Source organism: Pseudorca crassidens, chromosome 1, assembly GCF_039906515.1.
Source record: "Pseudorca crassidens isolate mPseCra1 chromosome 1, mPseCra1.hap1, whole genome shotgun sequence".
Taxonomy (NCBI): domain Eukaryota; kingdom Metazoa; phylum Chordata; class Mammalia; order Artiodactyla; family Delphinidae; genus Pseudorca; species Pseudorca crassidens.
The window spans coordinates 180455439-180482478 of NC_090296.1; the positions used below are offsets into that span (position 1 = coordinate 180455439).

Below are 27040 nucleotides of genomic sequence, written 5' to 3' on the forward strand. Positions count from 1 at the left end.
GCTCTTAATTTTTGGTCCCTAGGACAGATTCTTGGTTGAGCGAGATCAGAGTAAAGATGTGAGCTTTCAAAATACTACTCCTAAGGGCAGTTGTAAATGCGCCGTCGCTAAATGAGTGGAAATTAATACAGAAAAGCTCACTGGTTGAAGATTGGTATGTTCATGGAGCATACCTTAGGCTGAAGCAATTAAATCAGGCAATCCTAGGTGAGACGTAAGCCCCATTGGTTGGAGTTCGTTAAAGGTGGGGCTTCACTGATGGGCAGGAATGATTTTGACCTGCTGTGACTGTGCCCCCTGGGAAATAAAAGGTTTTCCTCCCCAGCCTTCATCCAGTGTTCAGGCAGTCCCCCTTCCTTTGTCACCTAACAGCCATGCCCTGGGGCCAGCTCTTGTGTGGGTCCCATTGCTGCAACCAGCAGCAGCCAAGATACGGTCTGTGCCCACGTGGAGCGTTTAGACTTGGGACAGTCGGACGTGAACATGCCATTCCAAGTGTAGGTGCTCGCGAAGGGAACTCCTGGCTCTCGGAGGAGGTCTTGTAAGAGAAGTTGAAAGGCAGAAAAAGGCAGGAGCGTGCAGGGGCAACAGCATGGATCCCGAGCGGATCCAGAATACCTGTGTGCCTGAGCGGCTGGTGTCTACGTGGGTGAACTCCATTTGCGTGAAAAGAAAAAAGATGATGGTCATGTTTTCTTAGGTGGTGGGTGCATGAATATTCCTTTAATTATGGTGTGTAGTGTATATATTTCTATTTTTGGTGTTCGTGAACTGTTTCAGAGTATTTGCAAAGTTCAGTGGGAAATGGCTACGCTGCTTTCGTGTGCAGAATGGACTCTGGAGGGAGGGCGGAAGTCAGTCGTGTGAACGCAGGAGGCCTGGGCAGAAGCGGCCGTTAGGAGAGGAGCAGTGGCGCCCTCTAGAGGGGGCAGTGGATAGAGCTGACACCACTTCCCAGTGAGTTGGGTGAGCGAGGAGAGGGGTGAGTGAGATGACCCCAGACTCTTTCTTGGCTGTCACAGTGATGCCATCCAGTGAGATGGGGGACCTGGACGGGGCCAGGGTGGAGAAGGAGCGGATGAGCTCTGTTCCAGGCACCTCGCACGCGACGTGCCTGTCGTGCCTGTGAGATAACCCAGTGGAGGTGGCGGTTGTTTGTACCGGCCTGGTGCTCTGCCTTGTAGATGCTCTGAACCTGAACCTCAGAATCCAATCCTGGAGGCTGCTTAATCCGTTCTCACTCCCCTGACTCTTTAGCCCTTGAATTAATGTCCAGGACAAATGCAACTAGAGAGTAACAGACATTTACTACCACACGAATACAGTACATACGTCTTAAATCATGAAAACAAGAATGAACGGGGATGAGAATATCTAGTTGTTTATACACGTTCTAGGGTTTGTCTTCCTAGAACTTCAGACGGTGGTCTTTGTCACCCTACTTGGAGGCGAGGACCCGTTTGTAGAAGCAGCAACATTGAGCCATAAGTCAAAGTGCCATATGATCATTTCTTATGTTCACAATCTTTGTTAGTGTTAGGCACTTACCTAGAGGGAGGAATATACCTGTGTTTTGCGTTCTCCCGGCAACTTTAACGGTACTGTTTTTCAGCAAAAGGAAGAAACCTTTGAGAACCAACTTGTGGAAAAGAACTTAAATAAGAAAGGCAGGGTTTTTTCAGTTTTCGTTTATTGTTTTCTTTTTCTCCATTGTTTACTATTTATAGTTACAATAATTGAAGAATTGCAGCCTGTGTTGAGGTTACAGCCATGGGGAGAGGGGTAAAGTGAGTGGGTTGCTAATTTTATCCTCTGTGGCCAGATCAGTATTTTCCTTGGAAGAACTTTGGTGTTGCAGGAAAACGATGGAAATGTTCTGTGACTTTTATAACCGCCCTGTTTAGGTATCATTACAGGGTGGTACTGTCCCAGCACAGCACTTGATCCTGTGCTGAGAGCCTGACCTTCTCAGAGTGGGTGGGTTTCATTAGTTTGTCTTCTGGGGAAGAAAGAATAGACACAGAGAAGCAAAGATCTACTTTTAGCAGAAATAAGCTGGTTTAACATAAACTGTACCTAACATGTGGCTCAAGGAGGTCACTGATGCAACGGAAGTCCTCTGACAAAGGAAAAGCTGAATAGAAAAAAAAAAAAAGCTGTTTTAGCATTTTAGTCATATACTGCTGAGGTGACTAAATTCAAATCAATGCCGTGCATGGAGGAAATTTCTGAGACGCCGTGTTTAGGCAGTACGTTTAAAAATAACCATCTCTCGATGGTGGCAGCCAAGGAAGATGTGGTTCTCCAGCCACCTGGAGAAACGGTAAACTGGAAATACGTGGTGTAGGAAGGGACGGGGAAGGGGGGCGGGAAAGGAGGGGGGATGCCGTCGCTGCTTGTACACCACCTGCTCTACCTGGGTTGGGCCACCCCGGGCACTGCTCCACGAAGCAGGGCCAGAGGCACTCAGGCTGAAGAAGAGGTGTCCACAGCCTGACCCCGCCGCCTCTGCCCTTTTCCACGCTGGCATCGGCCCGTGTCCAAACAGAGAGAGCCGGTTTGCATTCCTTCACGAGGCCAGCCTTGATCTGGAAAAGTCAATCAGGCTCACTGCTGACCCAGTCATTTATTTTTATTTATTTATTTATATTTATTTTAAACATTGAAGGTTTTGTTTTTGTTTCTGTTTTAATTTTGGCTGTGTTGGGTCTTCGTTTCTGTGCGAGGGCTTTCTCCAGTTGCGGTGAGCGGGGGCCACTCTTCATCGTGGTGCGCGGGCCTCTCATTGTCGCGGCCTCTCTTGTTGCGGAGCACAGGCGCCAGACGTGCAGGCCCAGTAGTTGTGGCTCAACGGGCCTAGTTGCTCCGTGGCATGTGGAATCTTCCCAGACCAGGGCTCGAACCCATGTCCCCTGCAGTGGCAGGCAGATTCTCAACCACTGCGCCACCAGGGAAGCCCCTGGCCCAGTCATTTAAATCCCAGCTGACTCGATCCAAAAGCTCTGGCACCAGTGGGAGTTCCCCAAAGTGACCAATCTGGGATTCTCCGGGAAGCAGAGCTAAAGGACCAGGCAGCTAGCTAATGCATCTTTGCCCCTGCCAGACCATCAATCCCCCCAGGGGTGACTCCTAAAGGGGCAAGGATGGGGCCAACTCAGGGAGCTCAGGGGACTCAGTGGAGCACTGTGCTGTGGTTTCTGAAAAAACACTTGAGAGATGCGAGGTGTGATGTGAACTCAGGATGAGGGTCAGTCCGCTTCTGCCTGAAGGGCTTACTTCGTTAGCTGTTTTGCAGTGGGTGTGTGCGTTCATTTTAATGAGACTCGTCTAATACCCTGTATTTAGTTACACGTTGATTGTCGTTTGCTCCCAGTTACTGCCCCAGGTTGGTTAGTGTTCCCCCGAAACTGCATGTCCACCCAGAACCTGTGAATGTGACCTTATTTGGAAATAGGGTCTTTGCAGTTGTAATCAAGTTAAGGTGAGGTCACACTGGGTTAGTGTGGGCCCTGATACAATGATGGGGTCCTTATAAGAAAAGGGAGATTTGGACACAGACATACAGGAGAGACAGCCACGTGAAGATAGAGGCAGAGGTTGGAGTGATGTAGCCACAAGCATCAGAAATAACCAGTAGAGACCAGGAAGAGGCAAGAAAGGGTCCTCTGGAGCCTTCAGAGAGAGGCCAACTCTGCCGACACCTTGGTTTTGGGCTATTAGCCCCCAGAACTGTGAGAGAATAAATTTTGCTATTTTAAGCCACCAGGTTTATGGTACTTTGTTATGGCAGTCCTAGAAAACGTATACAGTTCCCTTTATACATTTTTAAAATGGGTGTGCTTAAATTTTTGTGGGTTTTTATATTTTAAGTATTTTATACTTTAATTTGGAGATTACACTTTGGTATAAAAATCAACTAAATACAAATTTTTCTGATTTTTCCTTAAAAAGACATTGAGGAATAGCTCCCAAAGAATCACCGTTTACCAGATGAAGAATATATACACGAACAAAAAAATCAAATGCCCACTTTGCATGTATGATTGGTTAGCGTATTTGGAGAGAGAAGATTGTCCTTAAATCTTATTCAGTCCACCAGAAACTGCTCTGCTCCCTGGACAGAGCTTTTGCTTCTGTTTCTGCTGTATCTTCCTGCAAGTGCTCACCACCAATCCCACACGTACCAGGAGAACATGGGGAAGGATCGGAGCAACCCAAGTCTGCGGCCAGAACTATTCAAGAAGACCTGTGCTCATGGTGAGTATGTAGCATCTTGTCTGCACGTAAAGTACGAAACACATGATAAGGAAACTCACAAAGAAGAAAAGCTCTGGTCAGATCCCAGCATCTGGATCAGCAGATTACTAGTTATCTGCTGAAAAAAGCAAGCAGTTTTCCAGTAAGCAGTCTTCTTGCTGGTTCTTCCTCTTCTCCCCAATCTCTTCATGTACAGGCGTCTCAGACTTTCTTTTCTCTATCAACTCTGGTGATCTCACCCAGTGCAATGGCTTAAATGCCAACGGCGTCCAAAATCATAACATTGAGTCCAGGCCTCTCTCCCACACTCCAATGGCCAACTCAGTCTCCATACCTGGATGGCCAGTGGGCGTCTCTGACTGAGCATATCCACAGCTGAATTCCCAGGCCTCCTCCAGCTGCCCCGCACGTGTGCCACTTACAACCTTGCCTGGCTTAGTTGATGGCCACTCCTTCCTTCCAGTTTCTCAGGCCAAAACCTTGGAGGTTTCTTTCCTCACCTCTTCTTTCACAGCCCACATGTTGGCTCTGCTTTTAGAACCTATTCAGAGGCTGGCAGGCGGGTTGCCTGAGACAAGGACGGGATGCAGCAGAGAGGCAGCAGGCAGTAGCTGCAGTCGGCACCCCGAGATGGCTGCAGGCTGAGGAAGAGCGAACGCTGCCATCAGGAAAGGAGTCGGTGGACATCAGGGCCCGGCCACCGAGCCTGGACCGTGCAAGCCGAGGACAGGGTTTCCATAACAGGGATCTGAGCACGGGGCAGGCGGAGAACCCATGTCACCCCCTGCCGAGAGGTAATTCTTTACAACTTCCTTCCTTAACCCAAGAGGAGCCTGAGAGTCTCAGACACAGGAGGACGTTCACGCAGCAGACGTGGACACCAGACAGGCCCGAGCCAGCAGTGTGGACCAGATCCCTCTTCTACTACCGCAGGGGCTGCTCTGGAGGCTGGAACGAGGCTGCGCCTGCAGAGGAAGTCAAGAGGCCCCCGTTTGGAGAGACTTTGAGAGAGAGGGTGGAGGAAGAGGTTGCCATGGGGGACCGTTTCTGAAACATTCGATTCTAGCAAGGAGGCCAGTGTGCATGCTGAGGGCCAGGGACAGCAGCTTCCAGGCCTTGTGTCTCAGGGGCCTCAGTAGGAACCATGGTTGGAGCTGGATTAGGCCCTAAGAGTCAAGTGGGTAAACTCCTCACCCTGTAAGCGTGAAGGGCATCACCATGTCCTCAGGTGGCCCCTGCTTTCCTGTCTCCCTGGCTTCCCAAGTCTCCCCAACTGCACACACTGCACTCCATCCCCAGGCCACATGTGCTCTGCTAGACCCTCCCAGGGCCAGCTGGCCATGGGCCCCGTGAAGCAGCCTCAGACCGCGGCTCCTTTTGCTTCTCCTTTCTACCCTCGCGTCTCATTCCACTGGCCAAGGCCTTCGGGCTGGGCTTTAACCAAGGGTGGGTCTGCTCCCCTCCCCCGAGCTGCTCCTAAGACTGGGCCTTGGCCAGAACCTGGGTGCTGATGCGGCCCTGCTGCCCCCCACTCCCACCCCAAGAGCTGTTACGGTCCTTGGAGGAAGGACCTTCCAGATGCTGTCTCACACCCCCGGCTGTGGGGCCTCTCCCGCCCAGGAACGCCTGGTCCTGGGACTGCCCGGAAGATGCTGAGTCCCCTGCGTTCTCTCACCCTGGGCTTGGGGTGCCTGGAAGCCTTGCCGTGTCGGTTTTCCGTTCCCTGGTGCACCACTGTCCACAGGCTTCTCCCCTATCGAGCTTGCTTCTTTATGCCTCATTCCCAGGCTCCCCTCTTGGTTCCAGCTTGGTTCTCTGGAGCAGCAGAGGACACAAGTAATCCCCTGCTACGAGGGAACTCTTCACAACTTCTCTGCTGCAAGCTAAGCACCCTCACTTATGCTGGTCTCCATACCGAGCTCCATGATGGTGTGCACTTTGCTGGGAGGCACCACCCATGGGGACCAGACTAAGTGTTCAAGTGCTCAGAGCTGAGGAGGCTCACGACCTGCCTCTGAGCATTTGGGGTGAAGGAGGAGTCTACGTAAGACAAAGGTTTGCTTTTGAGTCCAGTCCCTGGTTACGTTTTTGGTGTAAATGCAATTCTTTCACGCTCAGCAGCAACACCCAGGGAGGCCCCTTGATTCTCAGCTCAAGTCCATGTTCTCGGTGCTCCCATGGACCAAGTGAGGGGATCCTCCAGGCTCTCTGGAGGCACGAGAAAGGCCACCTGCTCTTTTTCTGGAAGGAAGAGTACTGAGGGCATCTTCCCTGACCCTAGGCTGCAATTGCTGGGGCAACAAGAACGTGCTCTGTGGAGGCAAGCTGCCTACAGGCCGCTGTGCTGCTGTGCGCTGAGGGGTCTGCGAACATCTCAGGCCAAACCTCCTTCCAAACATGACCCTGACCTCAGTGGCTAAAATTCCTCTATTTGGGGCTCCTTTGGGTTTGGTTGTGCAAACTGGTGTTCTGGGTGGGCTCACAGGTTTCGAACGCCTCTGCTTTTCCACCAGACAAACCAGCAAGAGGCCTTTCTCTCTGTGCAAAGGGGTTGGGTCACAGGTCTCGGAGCTCTGGTTGGAAGGAGACAGTCGGAAGGGCCCTGGAAGTGGGAGGATCAGCCCAGGAGACTGGGAAAGGCAGGGCCACGGGAAGGAAGCGGGATTTGGAAAACAAATGTTTCCCACTGTGCCCTCCTGGAGACCTCTCTCCCCCTCTGGTGGTGTGAGTTCTGGCAGACAGAGGGTTTCCTAGGGAGTAACATGGATGGCAGCACTTTGTCGTGTTGTGACAACTGGTGTGTGTGTGCGTGCATGTGCACACGTGTGTGCACGTGTATGTGTATGTATGTGTGTATGAGTGCATACACGCATATAGACGTGTGCGTGTCTGCACGTGTACACGCATGTGTTCCTGCACACGTAGACGTGTGTACATGTGTGTATGTGTATTGTGCGTGGGTGTTGTGCATGTGTATGTGTGTGCATGTGTGTGTGTGTGCATGCCTGCACGTGCACCGCAGGCTGCAGGAGCTAAAGCTCTGGGCCCTCACTTGTCAGGAGGCCTCTCTATCTCCAGCCCAAGCTGAACTGCAGACATCTTAAACAAAAATAATTTTGCTAGCTGCCTGAAATGACCCCGACCAGGTTACATAGTATCTCTTGCTGAAAAATAACTGGGGCATTGTTGTGAGGATGAAATGAGACAGCTTCTCTGAGTGCCATTCACTGGGCCTGACATATTAATTTAAGTGTTTGATAAATACTATGTGCCTGCCACCAGCACCAATAAGAACCAGTACTCTAAATGTTTCTCTCTTCTCTCTGCAGCCGAAGAATAAGTCCTTTCATGGGCATCGTCATGGCTGCTTGCCCCTGGATGACAACAGCAAGCTCATGGCAGGCTTTCTTTCCTAACCCCTTTCAGCCACCAGCTTCCTTTCAGATGCAACAGAAGCTGAGGCCAGCAGGCGGGTGAAGCTGGCAGGCCTCCTGCTTTGCCCCCAGCTTCCTTTCCTGGGCAGAAGGGGAGTGGGACCAGCAGGAGGGAGCCCTTGGCCATGACCAGAGCTCCGCATCTGGAGAGAGAGAGGATCTGGGGAAGACCCGTGCGCTTAACCCGTCTCCCAGGCAGTGGTCCCCCAGCCCTGAGTCTGCAGAGGGTTCATTCTGCAGCGGGGGAGCCCAGACAGCAGAGCTGCCCTGTTCCCTGTCAGCCTGCGGCTGCCGTAGCACCTGACACAGGGCAGCCAATGGTGGACCTTTCACTACTCTTGGGATTGCAAAAGTGTCCCCTGAGTGGGTCTGGACCCCAAGAGTATATAGAGCCATGAGTGAGCAAAGGAAAGGAACAGCCCGCCAGAAGGGATCTGACCTGTGGAAAAACAAGAATCCGCAGAGACATTCAACCACTTGAACGAAAAGTAATAAAAAGTAAAATCGAAGAGAATTATGGCATAAAAATACTTTGTGGAAACAAGAAACATGACTCTTGCATTTAAAATTTCAATTGATGAATTAAAGTAGAGGATGGTTGAGATCTGATTAGTGGCCCAGAAGATTCAGTGAAAAGAAAAGTCTCAAAATGTAGAACAGGGCTTCCCTGGTGGCGCAGTGGTTAAGAATCTACTTGCCAATGAAGGGGACATGGGTTTCGAGCCCTTGTCCGGGAAGATCCTACGTGCCTCGGAGCAACGAAGCTTGTGCGCCACAACTACTGAGCCTGCACTCTAGAGCCCATGAGCCAAAAGTACTGAAGCCCGCATGCCTAGAGCCCGTGCTCCGCAACAAGAGAAACCACCACAATGAGAAGCCCGCGCACCGCAACTAAGAGTAGCCCCCACTCGCCGCAACTAGGGAAAGCCCACGCACAGCAATGAAGACCCAACGCAGCCAAAAAAATGTAGAACAAAATTACAAACAGATGGAAATATTAAAGGAAGAGATAACATACTTGAAAGTTAGATCCAGAAGACCTTACATGTGGATAGTAAAATTCCCAGAAAGGTAAAAGAACCAGGTAGAGGAGAAGCAATAATTTAAAAAATAATAATAATAATAAATTCCTGTGTGCTAAGAAAAAGACTTGAGCGCTCAAAGTGAATAAATTTACCAGATCCCAGTCTGGATTAATAAAACAGCCACTTAAGGAATATCCTAGTAAAATTTCTGAATTCCAAGAGAAAAGAGAAAAATCTTTCATACTCTGAACTAAAAGGAAAAGAATCAGCAAGGCACTAGATTTGTCTTCTAGAACACTGAAAGCTAGAAATGATGGAATAACATTTAAAACTACTGAGAGAAAAGCAGCCAAGATTACTGTACAATTATTAGGGTAAAAGACAAATGTTCAACATTGTGCAAAGATTCAGAGAATAAATCATAATCTACTTCCATTTGATGAACATATTATACTTGAGGACTCTAATCAAACTACAAATAAAGCAGAAAAAAAGACCTCAAGATTGGAGTGATGGGCAATGAGCTTTGCAGTGTGTGTGTTGTGATATATGTAAAATGATAGCATGGTCCGGAATGTGTAACGTAAGTGCTAGATAAGGATCTTGGAGTAGAAACGATGCTACAAGCAAAACTGTAATAATAGCCGGGAACTAAAAGCACTAAACTACCTGATCGTGCAGTGGCCTGTGTGATCCATCTGGGTCCAGGAACCTGCAGGGTAGTTGTAACGTTCTCAAGCTTCCTTCTTCATGAGGTAATGGAGTGCCATGGTGGAGAGACATCGTTTGCTCTGTGTTTTGTTTTTACGTACAGTGGTAGAGAAATATTTGTCCCTGTGTACCAGGTGTGGGATGGTATCCACTAGGAAAATGGAAAATTATGGTAGAACTTTGCATTTCTCAAGTCAGCTAAGGACTAACAAAAATCCACACCTGCCCCTTGCCTCATCCCCACTCCCCAGCCCCACATCCTGGAAGGTCTCCATTTCCTTGGCTAAGGATACAGAAACTTGAAGAGACCACACAGAACTAGAAAAGTTGTGTGTTTTGGTGTAGCTGGAATCCTGGATCTGAGAGGCTTAATTCTGTTATGCTTCACAGTCGTATATTTTTAGGACTTGCAATTCTGTTCAGGGAGAATTTATACAAACAACTCTAATACTTCCATTTCAGGAGTGAACACAGACATGCAGATCTGCTGGTTCTTGAGCCCAATTCAGAGCCATCAAGGCCTCGTCTCTGGAGCTGGAGTGGGAGTCGGAGGCAGTATCCAGGCACCCTGAGTGGCCCCTCGGCATCCATCTTTCCGGTAGGAAAGCAGCTTGCCTGTAAATCTCCTAACTAACAAGAAGGAAAAGGGAGATGGGAAGGAGAATGTGATCACATCAGCAAACTCAAGGAAAAGAGAAGAAACAACAGTATAAAATAAATAGTAAACAAAGTAGTACGTAAGGTTTAAAACCTATAATCTTTGTTACACTAAGTGTGCATAGGCTGAGTTCCCTATTATATTAAAATACAGAAATCGTAACCTATATGTTGTTTATAAGAAGCACACTTAAACCAATCAAGATAGGATGAAAATGAAGGAATAGGCAAAGTGATCCAGGCAAATACAGGGAGGAAAACACCCAGAAGTGGCAATATTAACCTTAGACCAAGTAGTGTTTAAGATTACTAATACAAAACAAAATAGAAAGAGGCCTTATAATAAAGGCAGACTTTATGAAAAAAATATAATCAGTATAAATCTGTATTCACCAAACAACATAGCAGCTAAACGTATAAAGCAAAAATGATTAGGAATGCAAAGAGAATGTTGTAAAAGTGTGACTGTAGTTGAAGATTTAAGAAATAAACTTCTTTTTAAGGAAATTTCCAAACATACATAGAAGAGGAGAGAATTACACTATGTTATAAAAGTGTTATGACTCCTGTGTTTTCATCACCCAGCTTCAAAAATTATCAACATGGTGCCAATTATGGTAGGAGATTTTAATGTATCAATCTCAGAATTGCCAACCTATTAGATAAAAAGGCATGTAAAAACAGAGAAATTGAACAAGATAATCAACAAATACAGTTTAATAGATATGCAGTTTTATATACAGAGAACTTTGCATTCCAGAAATACACTAGTCCCCCTTTATCTGTGAGGGATACATTCCAAGACCCCCAGTGGATGGCTGAAACCGTGGACGGTGCCAAACCCTATATATGCTATGTTTTCTCCTATACATACCTATGATAAAGTTTAATTTATAAATTAGGCACAGTAAGAGATTAATAACAATAACCAGTAGTAAAATAATAACAATATACTATAATAAAAGTTATGTAAATGTGGTCCCTCATTCTCAAAATGCCTTACTGTACACATTTAATGTCTTTTCCATCTTAACTAAGCACTTATCACACACTGTGGCTGTAACTTTTGCAGTTTGAGTTTCGGCAGCAAAACTAGCATGAATTTGTTTTTTCTTCTTCACAATTTCATCGATAGAAGATTCATTATCTTAGCAACCTCAGCATATGATTTTATTTCCTTATTAAGTCAAGAACTTCTGCCTTTTCACTTACTGAAGCATTTGCAGCTTCTCTTCGGCATATTCGCATTGCCAGCATCACTCCTCTTGCGTTTTGGGGTCAATATTAAGTAGAATAAGGGTTATTAGAATACAAACTTTTTGATACCATGACAGTCAGTCTGATAATTGAGTCAGCTAATGACCAAGAAACAGACATTTCTTCAAAGAAGAAATACAAATGGTCAATGAGCGCATGAAAAACATGCCCAGTATCATTAGTCACTAGGGAAATGCAAATCAACCAACAAAAAGCAACCACTTCATACCCCCTAGGATGGCTGTAAGAACTAGTGTGAGCAAAGATGTGGAGAAATGAGAATCCTTTGCTGGTGGGAAGATAATAAAATGGTGCAGCTGCCCTGGAAAATGTGTCAGTTCCTCCAAAATGTAAACATAGAATGCGATCCAGCAATTCCCTCTTGGGTATATACTCAGCAGAGTTGAAAACTTACATTCATACAAAAAGTTGTGTACAAGTATTTATAGTCACATTGTTCATAATACCAAAAAATGGAGCAACAACCCAAATATCCATCATCTGAAGAATGGAAAAGTAAAACGTAGTGTATCCATACAATGGAATGTTATTCAGCCACAAAAAGGGATGGAATTCTGATACGTGCCACCTACAACATGGATGAACCTTGAATACATGATGCTAAGTGAAGGAAGCCAGTCCTGTAAGACCACATAGTGTATGATTCCATTTATGTGAAATGTCCAGAATACACAAATCCATAGAGACAGAAAGTAGATAAATTGTTGCTGTGGGCTGGGAAGAGGGGGATGTGGAGTGAATGCTACTGGCTATGGAGTTTCTTTTTGAAATGATAAAAATCTTCCATTCATAGGGGTGATATTTGCACAACATTGTGAATATATTATCAACCACTTAATTATATACTTTAAATGGTGAATTTTACGGTATGTGAGCTATATATATCTCAATAAAAGTTAAATATATGTATATTTCACATATAGATATTTATGGAAAAGATCAATGACAGAGAAAACCTTAATTTTAAAAAGCAGAAAGTTTACTGGCTACGTTATCTACGTGATCATAGCAATTCAGTTAGATAGGTAAGAAATAATAAAAGTACACATTACAAAGATGGCCAAAATGATATTTAAAACTTGAAAGTTAAGAAACACTCTGCACCATTATGATCCAATAATACGAAGTGCTGGTGAGGATGTGGAGCTACTGGAATGCTCATACATTGCTGGTGGGAATGCAAAATAGTACAGACACTGGGGAAAACCGTTTGACCATTTGTATAAAGTTAAACACAAACCTACCATGTGACCCAGCAATCCCGCTTCTGGATACTCACCTAAGTAAAACAAAAACCTATGTTCACACAAAAACCTCTGTGGGGATATTTTTAGCAGTTTATTGATAATTGCTGAGACCTGAAAACAACCCAAATGTCCGTCAGCTGCTGCCTAGATAAACTGGTACATGCATACAATGGGAAACTGCTTGGCAATTAAAAGAAATGAACTATTGACACATGCAGCAGTGTACATGAATCTCAAATGTATCATGTTAAGTGAGAGAAGCCAGACTCAAAAGGTTCAAATTCTAGGATTCCATTTGTATGATGTTCTAGAAAAGGAAAAACTACAGGGATGGAGAACAGATCAGTGACGGCCAGGGTCTAAGACTTGGTGGAGGGTTTGACTGCAAAGTGGTAACACACAGGAATAACGTGGCGGGCAGGGGAAGTGTGATGGACCTGTTAGTATCTCCATTGTTGTGGTTGTGAGATGGCATTTGTCAGAATGTATAGAACTGTAATTAAAAAGAGTCAATTTTACTGAATGTAAATTTGAAAAGAAAGAAAGAAAAATATCCTTCAAAATAACCCTTGGAACCAAAAAACAAAACAAAACCCACCAAAAATCAAAATTAAAGTTTCTTTAACACTCTGTGCCAAAATATACAGGGTGTAGTTAAAGCTATATTCCAAAGAAAAGTTATAGCCTTAAATCCCTTCATAATTAAAGAATAAAAACAAAAATATAAAATAACTTAGCAGTCGTTTTTAAAAATTAAAAAAGAAAAATAAGATTAAAAGAAAGTACAAGAAAAAGAATTAAAAACATTAATGCTGAAATCAGTGAAATAAAAAACCAAAGTATTTTTACAAGAATAAATCCTAGAGTTATTTGAATAACTCAATATGGAAAAAGCCCTCTGAGCCTGATTACAAGTTGAAAAAGGAAAAAGGAGATATAGCCACAGCTACATAGATATTAAAATAATTTTAAGAGACTATCACTTGCAATTCTTTGACAAAACTTGAAAACTTAGAGGTAATGGATGATTTCTTAGAAAAAGTACAATTGTCAAAATTGATGAAAGAATAATAGAACAATTACTGTAGAAAAAAGTGAAATGTTGTTTGAGAATCTGCCATTAACACAATGTCACAGTTGAGTTCTATCTAATCTTTAAAGAACAGTTCATTCCAAGGTTATTTAAACTATTCCAGGCCATAAAAATAGTTCATTCACTCATTTATGAGTCCTGCATCATTTACATCAAAACTTGAAAGACAAATCAAATAATGAAGTTATAAATTAATCTCCCTTATAAATAGAGATGCAAAAAATTTTAAGTAAAATATTAGCAAACTGACTCAAGCAACATATCAAAAATTGATAAATTCTGATTAGGAATGCAAGGAAATATCAGGAAATCTATTGATATAATTCAATCACAAATTCAGAATATCAATAAAATCCTTATCTATAATCATACCAACAGATGCAGAAGAGTCATTTGATAATAATCAGCATTTATTTTTTAAAAAAAAACTAAAATAGGCATAGAATGAAAGAAAATGACTTGTGCATAATTATATCAGATTCACTGGAGTGAAGAACATAACTCAAAACAAAAACTAAGAAAAAAGCTGTGTCTATTACTGATAATATCTTACACTTTCATGGCTCTTCATTCTTGTCAAAACACTTTCAGAAACATCGTCCCACTGTTCTCACAACTCTGTGAAGCCCGAATTTGAGAACAAACTTTAATGGTGCTGTGCTTCATTTTTCATGTTTGGAAAAGAAGACTTGATCTAAGTGATGCCTGAGACCCACGCGGTGATGAACCCACTTCTGGCTGAAGTCGCCAAGTCAGAGCAGCAGAGGACACAGAGACCCGCGGTTTCCAGCCCCACTTCCTTCCCTGTGCCTCGTGGAGAAACCAGGGCCTGAGTCCTCCTCATTCCAGGCAAGTATAGGCTCTGGAGCCCCAGCTGTTGGGCTATGTTTTTGTTGCCATTTTGGAAGAAGAAAATTAAGAAAAACCATCCTGTTTAGGGTTTGCCCTTTTGGGGTGGGGGAGGATGAATTTTCATTTTCTTGTAATTTCAAACATGCAAAAATGTTGGAAGCATAGCACAAAGAACCCTGTTATGCCCCTTCTCAGATGCACCAATTATTTACATTTTGCTCAATTTGGTTTATTTGAGCAATAAATCACTCTATTACTCTATTTATGTAAACATTCTTTTTCCTGAACTGATTGAGAATAAGTTGCTGATCCTGTACACCTTTTGCCACTAAATACTTGAGTGTGTTCTCTTGCATAACCACAGGGCAATCAGAAGCAGGAGACATTTATAAACCACCACTAGCTAATAACAATCCCGATTTACATTTTATATTTTTCTCATCTGGAATCGAAGCCCAGATCATGCAGTATCATTTCTCTTCAGTCTATTTCAATGTGGAAACATTTCTCAATATTTCATTGTCCTTTGTGAGCTTATGGAAGAGCAGGAGGCAGTTCTATAGAATTTCTCCGAAAAGGAGAGAAGCATCCCCGAGACCCAGGCACTGGCAGATCCCGCCAGTTGGGCCGTGGTGCTGCTCTGAGCAGCCGGCATCCACAGGAAGGGGTCAGTGTTCTGCTGAAGCCCAGCGATATCACAGAACCCCAGGGCCACCCTGTGACCATGCTGGTCATGACAAAAACAAAACCACCTTCTGATCATGTCTCAACACAGAGAAAACACGACCATTGCCAAAGCTGCAAAGTACCAGACACCCGCTCTGGCTAATAAGTGACAGCTGCTCCAGCCTGCCCTCCCCATAGACAGGGTTAAGACGTCTGGGCATAACTTACCCCTGTGTCTCAACAGTAACCAACCCAGAGCAAAGCCCATGCCCTTAAACCCTCCTCCATACCACCTGTCCCAAATCCCATAGGTCCTCCTAACACGCTTTGATAGGATGAAGAATAAGGCCGGCTTGTCCAAACGCAGGGATGCTGCTGTTGTCCAAACACAGGGATGCTACTGGCCTTCTTTGATTGATCCTCCCAACTGGGGCTGGTTTGGGGTTTCCTTGTGATTAGACAAAGAAGCTGACACATCTAGGATGGACACTGAATTTTAGAAAATAACTTGGCCTGGGTGGCTTTTCAACAACCAGTTGAATACATTTTCCTTAAACGTGATCTGAGAGATCACGGGGTCCCCGTGGTGGGCCAGAGGGGCCCTGCAGTCACTTTGGCCATCCTCAGACAATTCTCCAAATTATTGTGGAGTATCTTGTTGTCCCAGAAAGTAAGGATGCTTTCCCGGACGGGTAGTAGAAATGGCAGTTCCTCAGTCGGAACTGGCTCCTTTTCTCTGAAATGCTTGTTCATATCCTTTGTCTATTTTCTACTGGGTTGTGTTTTCTTACTTACTGATTTCTAGGAGGTCTTTATGTATATTTGGTAGTAATCTTTCATCAATGATATTTATGGCAATACCTTCTTCCAGTTTGTAATTTGTCTTTTCACTTTCTTTAGGGTGTCTTCTGTTTGTTTGTTTGTTAAATTGTGTGTTTTTTTATTTTTTACTTTTTATCGTGGAAAATTTCAAACACATAAGAGTCGAAAGTATAATACAATGAATCCCCAGATACCTGGGTTTTAACAATACAGCAGTTTTTAACAATTATCAATGAGTGACTGAAGGTATTTTTGTTTGTTTGTTTTTTAGTTTTTGTTTGTTTTGGGTTCTTTTGGGGTTTTTTGCGGTACGCGGGCCTCTCACTGTTGTGGCCTCTCCCATTGCAGAGCACAGGCTCCGGACGCGCAGGCTCAGCGGCCATGGCTCACGGGCCTAGCCGCTCCACAGCATGTGTGATCTTCCCAGACCGGGGCACGGACCCGTGTCCCCTGCATCGGCAGGCGGACTCTCAACCACTGCACCACCAGGGAAGTCCTGAAGGTATTTTTGATGAAAAAAAGTTATTAATTTTAGGTAGTCAAGTTTATCGGTATTTTATCATTAGAGATTCTTTGGTCTTATTTATTTTTAAAATAAATAAGTATCTTTTGGGATAATTTTAGATTTACGGAAGAGTTGCAAGAATGGTAAGTGCAGAGTTCCCGTCTCCCCTGACCAGTTTCCATTTTCCCTAACGTTATCCTACATTACCATGGGACATTGTTAAAATTAAGACACCAACACTGGTGCATTACTATTAACTAAACACCAGACTCTGTTTGGATTTTGCTGATTTTTCCATTCACAGCCTTTTCTGTTCCAGGACCTCACGCAGGAAACCACAGTGCATCTGTTTGTCACATCTCTTAATCTGCTCCAGGACCGTTTCTCCGGCTTTCTTTACTTTTCATGCCCGGACACTTTTGAGGAGTAGTGGTCAAGTATTTTGTAGATAAGGCCTTATTTAAAAATTAGTCCTTACTTGCAGGCTAGAAGAAGTCACCTATGTTTTCTTCTAAAAGTTAAAATTTTTTCTCTTGACATTCAAGTTCTTAATCTATTCAGGATTTACTTGTATAGTGAGGATCCATGTTCATTTCTTTTTCCATAGAGATAACCTATTTTTTGTCATTGAGCAGTTTCTCTTTTCCCCAAGGATGTGCCATGACCCCTAGGTCATATTTTAATGTTCCTCTTTTGCATGGTTCTGTTTCAGGCTATTTCATTCCATTGGTCACTTCGCCTGTCTGCCAATAACACAGTTGCCTTAATTACTCTAGCTTTATCCTGAGTCTTTGTGTTTGGCAGTGGTAGTCTTGTCTCTTTCATCTTCTTCTTCAGAAGTGTCTTGGATAGTCTTTGCTCTTCCTCGTACATTTGTCATGTTTCATAAAAATGAACACATAAATTCTGTTGTGAACTTTGATGGGAGTTGCATTAACGCTATAGATCATTATGTGAATTATGACGCTTTTAGGTTAAACTTTCCTGCCCGTCAACATAAAATATCATTCCCTTTATTTGAGTCTTCTTTAATGTTTTTCAATAAAGGTATACAACTTACTGTGTATAGGGCTTGCATATCATTTATTAGATTTATTTCTAGGTTCATTAGGGTTTTTGTTACTATTAAATGGTGTCTTCTTAAAATGAAATTTTCATTTATATGTTTATATATATCATCTTGCCAAACTCTCTTTCCTTTTTATATCTAGTAATTCATTTGTTAATTCCCTTTAGTTTCCTATGAAGACAATCATATCATCATAAAATATTATGATGATATTTCAGTCCTTATGACTTGAATTTCTTTTTCTTGTCTTGTGCTGGCTGGGACATGTTGAATGGACATGGTAATAGTGGACATTGTTGCCTTCTTTCTGACTTTATAGGACACTATTCCTACTGTTTTTTTAAATTCAAAGCTATACTTGCCTCATGAAATGAATTGAGGAGTAAACTTTTTTCTTTATTATAGATATGTCTGTATAAAATTAGAATAATCTATTCCTCAAATAGGTTGACTTGCCTGTAAGACAAACTGGGCTTGGTGTTTTCTTTAATGGGAAAGAGCCCATTTCTGACATACATCATGTTTAGAAAGTCACTAATTTTTCAAATGAAAACCTACTTATGACATTTATTTTTCCAGTAAAAAAGACTCTCCTTATCTATCTATCTATCTATCTGCCTATCTATCTATCTATCATGAAACCTTTGTAGTAGCTGACTCTGCTGTGTGGCTTTTGGGTTAAATATTAGCTGAACACTTTTGAAGGGCAAGTTTCTGATTAAAGAAACTGATTTCTTAAGTGCATTTTAAATAAACACACACACGCATTTACATCATACCAAAATACTTTTGAGAAAATGACAGTGTTTTAAAATAAATTAATTCTCTGTGTGTGGATTGTTAAAAATCTCTTTTGTGATTCAGGCTGACTTCTTTTTGACACTACATTCACGTCTCATCATGTCCCTCCTGACTTGCTGAAACATGATTACCTGGAAAGGAAGTTCTCCTAGGAAGAGAGATGAGTTCTGTGAGAAAGAGGAAGACAGACAGGCGTCCATAGCAAGGCTGGGCGTGTTTCTTAGGTCTCCTTTAAGATTCAGTCCTTGAAGAACAGGTTGAACTCTTGCTCCCAAAGATAAGATCAACTTTTCAGAGGAAATGTCAAAAATTTAAGAAATAAGAGCAAAGCTGTTATTAATCATACCTTCACTCACATAGCTGTTTTGAATGCCTCCAATGTGCAAGGTACCATAGTTGACACTAAGGATACGAGGAATAAATATGAAGCAGTTCTTGCCCTCAAGCAACTCACGGTCTAACAGTATTAAGTTGATAATTAAATATGCACAGGGTATTGTGGAAGGTGAAAGTGTGTGTTCAAAGACAGCTTCCGGGGGGAAATGGTGCTCCAGAGTAGGAACTAAGCCTACAGGTGGTCCACAGTACAGAATCAACACTTTGTTTTCAGTAAACAATGAATGATGACTCTCTTCTACTACTAGGTCTGAGTTGAACTACCTAACACCCCAATTGCCTTACTGAAGCCAGCAAAAAAGCCAGACAATATGTTTAAAAAACATAGTCTTCCTAAAAGCATCAAAGAACTAAACAGATAGTGAAGAGTTACAAGGACAGGATGTGGGATGAGATAGGAATCCAGAGAACGAAGTCCAGTATTGGCACTGCTTTTGCCTAGAGGACACTTGTTGACCCAGAAGAGGTGGGTGAGTGGCTGGCAGCACAGGGATAGCCTTCCAGGACTAGGAGGACAAGCAATGGACTCAGGGAGGTGCGAGGGTGTGGGCAGTCTTCAAGGGCTGTACCATAGGAATAAAGGAAAACCTGAAGTAACCATGATATTAACTGCAGCCTACTTTCAAGTCCTTTGGATTGTCTAGAAAAATCTCAACTGTTACAATATTGAGGTAATAATGATGGTTGGTGTGCCTAAGACCTTAGCAGAAACTTAAGAAAAGCATCTCTGGAGGAAAATAACACCTATGCTTGGTCACAGCTTATTTCTATAAACAATTGTAAAACTGCAATAATCCATGCAAGATCAAATATAACCCACTACATGAGGCGCTGAGGCAAATAAAAGAATCAGCACAACCAACAGGCACTAGGAATAGACTCAGAGATACTCTAAGGTGCAGTTAACTAGACAGAAACTGTAAAATCACAATACCTGTTATGTTCATGGAGATAAGCCAAACTTTAAAATTTTAGCAAAATATTATTTAAAAAAAAATGACATTGCATATGTGAAAAAGAACTGCATCTGTCCGGATCCAGACAGAAAGTCAACCCCAGATAGGCTGTGCACTAAATGTGAAAGGTAAAACAATGAAACTTTTAGAAGATAAATAACATAGAAGAATATTTTCCTGACCTTGCATTAACACTATTTTTGTTTTTAAAAAAGATCAATACATTTGCCTACATTAAAATTAGGAACTTCTGTTCATGAAAAGACACTAGGGGGAGAATAGAAAGGCCAGCACAGACTGGGAAAAAATGCTTGCAGCCTGTCTAGCTGACAAAGCAGCTTCTATCTAGAATATTTAAAGATGTGCTGCCAATCCATAAGAAAAGGACAGATAACCCAGCAGAAAAATTGGCAAGAGAATGAACTTTACAAAAACAGAAATCCAGAGGGTTAATAAACATATGAAAGGACGCTCAATTGCTTTACTAATCAAGGAAATTAAAATTAAAATCACAATAATATACCACTACCCACCTACAGAATGTCTAAAATTTTAGAAACTGACTTCCAGGATGTGAGGCTACTGAAAAATTCATGCATTACTGGTGGCAGTAAATTAGAGCAATCACTTTAGGAAACTGATGGCTGTCTCCTAACATTGAAAATACATATACATACCGTGTGACCCAGCAATTCTACTCCTACCTTTATACCCCCCACATATGCTCCTAGGAATTAACAGAGGTGTGTCCGAATGTGCACAGTGGCATTGTTTCAAATAACCCAAGACTGGAAAGAACCCAAGTGTCCATCAACAGCAGAATGGGTAGGTGGTGGTGTATTCGCGTACGAAATGCAAAGAGAGTTGTTTTCGCTGGAAGCCATGATGACAACGTGGATGGAGGGGCTCAGGTAACCGCGAAGTGATGCAGAGGAGCAGACCCTGAGCTACAGAAGAGTGAACGTGCCCCCGGAGACGCCCCCAGACCTGCAGTCCTGTCTGCTTCCACCTCCCCCACCCCTTCTCCTTCTTGCAGTAAACGGGGCGTTTCTTTCCCCATCTGCCCCATGCTCTGGATCCCTCTCACTTTTTAAAAATATTTATTTATTTATTTTTGGCTACGTTGGGTCTTTGTTGCTGCGCACGGGATTCCTCTAGTTGCGGCAAGCAGGGGCTACTCTTCCTTGCGGTGCGTGGGCTTCTCATTGCGGTGGCTTCTCTTGTTGCGGAGCACGGGCTCTAGGCGCACGGGCTTCAGTAGTTGTGGCTCGTGGGCTTCAGTAGTCGTGGCTCCTGTGCTCTAGAGCGCAGGCTCAGTAGTTGTGGCACACGGGCTTAGTTGCTCCACGGCATGCAGGATCTTCCTGGACCAGGGCGCGAACCCGTGTCCCCTGCATTGGCAGGCGGATTCTTAACCACTGCGCCGCTAGGGAAGAACCACACCACACACACTTCTGAATCTTTAACTCTTCCTCCTGATGGAGCCCCCTCCTCTCCCAGTCTCCTTACCTCGGCAGCCCTGTGTCACTGTTGCCTCCCTGCTGAAGTGTATGCTCCCTGTGGGCAAGGCACCCATCTGCCTGGACCACCCCATGCGGTGGGGGTTCGGAGGGCCTGGCCACACCGAGGAGGCTCGGTGACCTGTGTCTGAGGGCTGCACTGTCCCACCGCTGCCTCGACTGGCAACGAACGTGATGCTTTGCAGGGCCCTTCCTCTTTTCTGGGTTCCCCTCTCTTTGCCTGTGAATGAGCTCTCCTCCAGAGCTCCATGGCCCTCTGATCTTGGCACTGGGCCCTAGGACCTGTGACCTGGAGTGCTGTGAAGTGGATGGAGAGGGGAATAGTCTCCCCCACCTTGTTCCTCCACCTAGTTCTCAGAGGAGGTGCTGGGATGCGAAGCAGCAGGCAGGGGGGAGTCAGCTCAGTTAAACTGTGTGCCAGGGTCTGGGATAGGCTTCCCATATTTCCCCCTGTATTTTATTTATCTGTTTATTTATTTATCTATTTATTTATGCAGGTCAGGAAGTATATTAGTTTGCTGGGGCTGCCTTAACCAAATACAGAGACTGGGCAGCTTAAACAATAGAAATGTACTGTCTTTCTGTTCTGGAGGTGGGAAGTCTGAGATCAAGGTGCCAGTAGGGTTGGTTCCTCCTGAGGCTGTGAGGGAGAATCTGCTCCAGACCTCATTCCCTGGCTTGTGGACAGTCATCTTCATTCACTGTCCTCCCATCATCTTCCCTTTGTGTGTGTCTATGTGTCCAAATTTCCCTTTTTTATAAGAACACAGTCATATGGGATTGGGACCCACCTAATGGTCTCATTTAAACTGGATTGCTTCTTTTTTTAAATTAATTTTTATTGGAGTATAGTTGCTTTACAATGTTGTCTTAGCTTCTACTGCAAAATGAATCAGCCATATATATACGTAAATCCCCTCTGTTTTGGATTGCCTTCCCATTTGGGTAACCACAGTGCATTAGGTAGAGTTCCCTGTACTATATAGTAGGTTCTCATTAGTTGTCTATTTTATACATAGTATCAATAGTGTATATATGTCAATCCCAATCTCCCAATTCCTCCCACCACCCACTGTATTTTTTAAATATTTATTTAGTTATATATTTATGGCCGTGCCATACAGGCATGCGGGATCTCAGTGCCCCGACCAGGGATCCAACCCATGTCCCCTGCAGTGAAAGCACGGAATCTTAACCACTGGACTGCCAGGGAAGTCCCCCATCCTCTATTTTAAAAATAATTTAATTCTCAAATCAACCCCCTAAAGTGGTTTTTACAGGAGAGTGAGCTGAGGTTTAGAAAAGGTGAGTCAGGTCCCCGCCTTCCCCTCGCCCGGCTGCCTCCGCGGGACACGTGCCGGGACCAGCATCAGGCTCTATCCCTAGTCTGAACCTGGCTTCTACTTCCTGAGGCTCTGAGGCCTTGAGCAGGTGGCTGAACCTCTCTGAGCCTCAGTGTAAGTTAGGGAACTGGGTAGGACCCCCCCCCCCCCGCTGGCTGGCGTCAACAGGCCCGGGGGAGCTGAGGGGCAGGGTTGCGGGCTGGGAGTTGGGGTGCATGGCAGTCTCTGCCATGTCCCGTGGCCAAGTTCGAGGGGAGCTGGAACAGGGAGGGCCTCCGGGGCAGGCGGGCTGGAAGGAGGGTCCCTCACCTGTGCTGGACCTCGGGGAAGATGGGAGTCCGGGGGTCTGCAGTACCTTTCCTAACCCCTGAGTGGCCACCACAGGACATATAATATAGGACATTCCTACAGGGCACTGGACACTCCAGAATCCCCTTCCTCTGACCCTCAGGTCCATTTCTATCCCCTTTTCTAGTTCCACCTCAGGTCACACCTGTCTCTTGAGTTCGGAAGAGGCTGGAATCTTCCCAAGGTCTCTGTCACCTGTCTCTCCTCTCACGGCCTCTCAGCTGTCATCTCTTTACCGACTGTTGCTGTCACCTCCTTACCGTCTCCTTCCTTCTTATCTCCTCACACTGTCCTCTCAGCCGCTACAGATCAAGATCCTGCTCAGTCTTCAGAGCCATCTCTGCTGATCTCTTCAATCCGAGCTGAAAGCCGAAAGCCGAAAGCTCTTTGTTGGAAATCCTCCGATGCCCCTTTTCGCGTTGCGGGAGCCATCTGTGTTCTGTCATTCTGTGGGCTTCTCTGTTTGCACACAGTTGACGGGGAACTCCTTGAGGGCTTTGTCCATGTCGCCCCTCAGCCTGGCCTCCGACCTGCCTGAGGGAGCAGCACATGAGCGACCGCAGAGCTGGTCCTTCTTTCCATGTCTGGATGCCCCTCCACTGCCGAGCAGCCTTCAACTGCATTGAAGCATCCCGTCCTGCCCTTTGCTGCTTCCTCTCAATATTTCTACTAATCACTCCCCTCTTTTCTTCTCACGGCCCAGTGCCCCTCACACAGAGCCGGGGCTCCGGCCAGGAGGCTGCGGAGGTGGCCAAGTGCCATCCTGGCAGCTTCCAAGCTTCTCCCACTGCCCTGCAGTTCCCCGGGCCTGCAGGTGGGCACCTGGAGCCCGTTCAGACTTCTCATCTGGAAGGTGTTCACTCTTACCAGTGGGGCGCCCCAAACTGCTTTCTCTCCTGTGCTTTAGAGAAGACCTTGCGGACCTTCTCTCTTCTCCTGTTTGGTCCTTCATTTCTCCAGGCAGAAGGTACCATCTGGAGGGGACAAGGACACATCTTGGTCTCTGGGAACCTGCACAGGAGGCGGAGCCCAGAACGCTGACCTCTCTGCTCAGGCGGCGGATATCAGCAGCTTGCTTCCTCACTGCCTCCAACCCGATGTTGAAAGCGAAATGCTCCACTAGAAAGAATTGCCTTGAGGCTGAGTTATGGGAGCTTTCTGGCAGTGCCAGGCTGGCCTGTGGTCACTGCAGGCTCCTACAAGTAGTAAAAGTTGACAGTGAGGAGAGTAAGACAAGGAAGCATGTTTCTTATTCCAGGAGGGGATGGGAGGGTATCTAATGGCTGCAGGGAATTCGTGAAAATGTCTGGGTTCTCATCGCGGTTCATGGGGTCGGAGTCTGACTCCAAACATCTCCCAAGGCCTCGTCCCTGGTCCTGCTCTATTCAGGGTCTACCAGCATCTGTGAATCTTTGCTTCTTGACAGAAGGAGGAAGCCTAAACTCAGGGCATCAGCCTCTGTCCCAGGCCAGAGGTCACGACTTTAACAGTAACTATGGTTTTGCCGATCCTTCTTCAGGGTCTTCTCACAGGTTTGACCCTATTTACCCCACTGAACCCCAGGCCTGCCCGATTCTCCTTTATTTCACAAACCTTCTTGGCTCTGAACTTGGTTTCCCCAGTGAATGCTCATTTCAACTCAACAAACATTCCTTGAGCTTCCAAGAGAGCTGCAGTCTCTGCCTTCAAGGAACCTTTAACTTTGTAGTGAAAATAAGACACTTCCACAAAAATCAAAATGTAGGTTGTGGTGTTTCAGCAGATGGAGAAGCAAAGTACTGCTGGAGCTGAGAGGAGGTTAGTTCCGAATGAGTACAGGGAAAAAGAGGAAGGCAGGTCTGGGAAAGCTTCTTGGAAGAGGTGGCATTGAGCTGGGCTTGAAGGCTTCAGGAAGTCCAGATGGGTGGAGGAGAACATTGGGCAAGGGAGGGTGTGCTTGGGGAATCACCAGCATTCCACTGTGGCTCAAGTACAAGTTGAGAGAGAAGGAGAGAGACAGAGACACAGAGACAGAGAGAGATCATCAAAGGAAGGTTGAAATTATGTCATTGACGGTCTTCAGGTCAAGCTTAGAAGCTTAAACTTTTGTAGAAGAGGGGAAACCAGAGAAGAATTTTGAATCGAGAAATGCCCAAGACTCATTCTGGAAGCCATTCTTTTCCCCAATCAGTCAGCATATCTACATCCGTAACCTCTTTAAGAATTCATCCTTCTCTCTCCGTCCGTAGGGTTACCACAGCCTCTGTTCACGCCACCATCTTCTCTCACCTGGATTGATGCAGCACTGCCCTAACTAGTTTTCCAGTCTCCAGACTCCCCTCCACTGTGTCCACTCCTAATGTATTCCTCCCCCAGCAGCCAACTTGGTCATTGTCAAAGTGCAAATCCCACTGTGCCCATTTCCTGCTTTGTGATTTGCGAGAGCTTCACGTTATCCTTGGGATAAAGCCAACATTCCTTTCATAGGACCCACCTGTCCCTTCCTGCCTCTTGCCATTCCTGCTGCCTTACTAACTGATCTCTAATTCTGCAGTCCCTTTCTCCATGGGAATGCCCCCTCCACTCATCACCTGGCTTGACTCCATGGGTCTCTGGGTCAAGGTTCAGCTCCGGTGCCCCTCTCCTGGGGACCCGGCTCTGTCTCCCACCTCCTCTGGCTTCAGCTCCCCAGCTTCCTGTTGTTTTAACACTTATCGCACAGCGTTGAAATGGCCTGTTGATCTATTATTTTGCCCTGGTCTCTGATTTTTGATCGGATCTGTGTTCCCACAGAGCAGGTGCTTGGGGCTCAAAAAAAAAAAAAAAAAAAGAAAAGTGTTCTCAGAAGGATGAGTAAGTGTTCACTTCCTCCCTAGACTGGCCTTTCCTGCCCACAAGCCCCACGCCCTCTGGACAAATTATTTGCTCTTGTTTCTTCTTCTCTTCTTCTTTTCCTTGTCTTTCTGTCCAAAGAGGTAACTATAGTGCAGTAGGAAGAGGACACATAAAGTTGTTTACAAATAACACCTCTGTGAAAATTCTGGAGTGAAAGGCCCAACGGTTAGCAGTAGTGGCCTCTGAGGAGTAGGGCAGGAGATGATAGTGTATTCTTTCCATTTTCTCTAATTTCTTAAATTGACCATATTTTGTAATGGGGAAATACTCTTTTTTTCCTTTTTTTTTTTTTTTTTAGTTAGAAAGACTGAAAGAGCTTGGTTTCAGGTGACTGTCTAAAACAAGAAAAGCAGAAAAAAACATATTTATAAAATCTCTCTCGAAGGACATATAATAAATGGACAATGTCAATCACCTTCTTGGAGGGGAGCTAGGAGGCCAGGGCCTGGGGAGACAAACTTTTCACCATATCCCTAAGTAACTTCTGGATGTTGAACCACGTGCAAAAAATAGTGTGATTACAAAGAACTGAGTTTGACTTTTAACCCTCAGGTAACCGAGGGAACCTCACTTTCCCCATTTGTGAAATGGAGAAAACAGATGCGACTTCACAGGGTGGCTGCAGGGAGTGGGTTGCACGGGCCGGGCTCTGGGGCGCCACCCAGAGGCGGGCTTGGGCCTCTGCCCTCTGATCCCCTAGTGCTACCTCCCTCTCACCCCTGCTTGTCCTCCAGATGAAGCTGTCAGGGCCGAACTGTGTCCGCCAACATGTCTCCCCGGGAGTTGCCTGCCTTGGCTCCCTGCCTGTTGGAAAACAGCTAATAGCATGGAGCAAAAGCCACCCTTGGAGGCTCTGGGCATCTCAAACAGCCAGACAGCTCTTTGTGTTTTCTCAGGTTCTCAGCCTGCCAGCTAGTTCCACACATCAGAAATATTTTGGGTCAGCACTGCAGTTTCAACCACACAGATGCATTTTGTTTCATGACTACTTCCTTATAATAGCTCTGGGAAAAACTGCGCTGGGCCCCGTCCCAAACCACGTTCCTGGCATGGCCAGCTACATTCAAGATGGTGTCTTTGGGTAGAATCATAAAAGAAATCGAGATCTCCTGCAACTCACTAGGATTTGGTCTGGAAAAAAGGACTGTTTGGGTTGAGTTTCTAAAGGGCTGTCATCACCACAACC

General features: G+C 45.0%; 1 long non-coding RNA gene across 1 annotated transcript; it reads left to right on the top strand.

Moving 5' to 3' along the window:
• The first annotated feature begins 4984 nt into the window (after positions 1 to 4984).
• On the top strand, positions 4985 to 17617 carry LOC137204574 (uncharacterized). Its single transcript, XR_010933724.1, has 3 exons — positions 4985 to 5051; positions 7587 to 10025; positions 14390 to 17617. It is a non-coding gene; the product is annotated as an uncharacterized lncRNA (long non-coding RNA).
• Positions 17618 to 27040: the final 9423 nt, after the last annotated feature.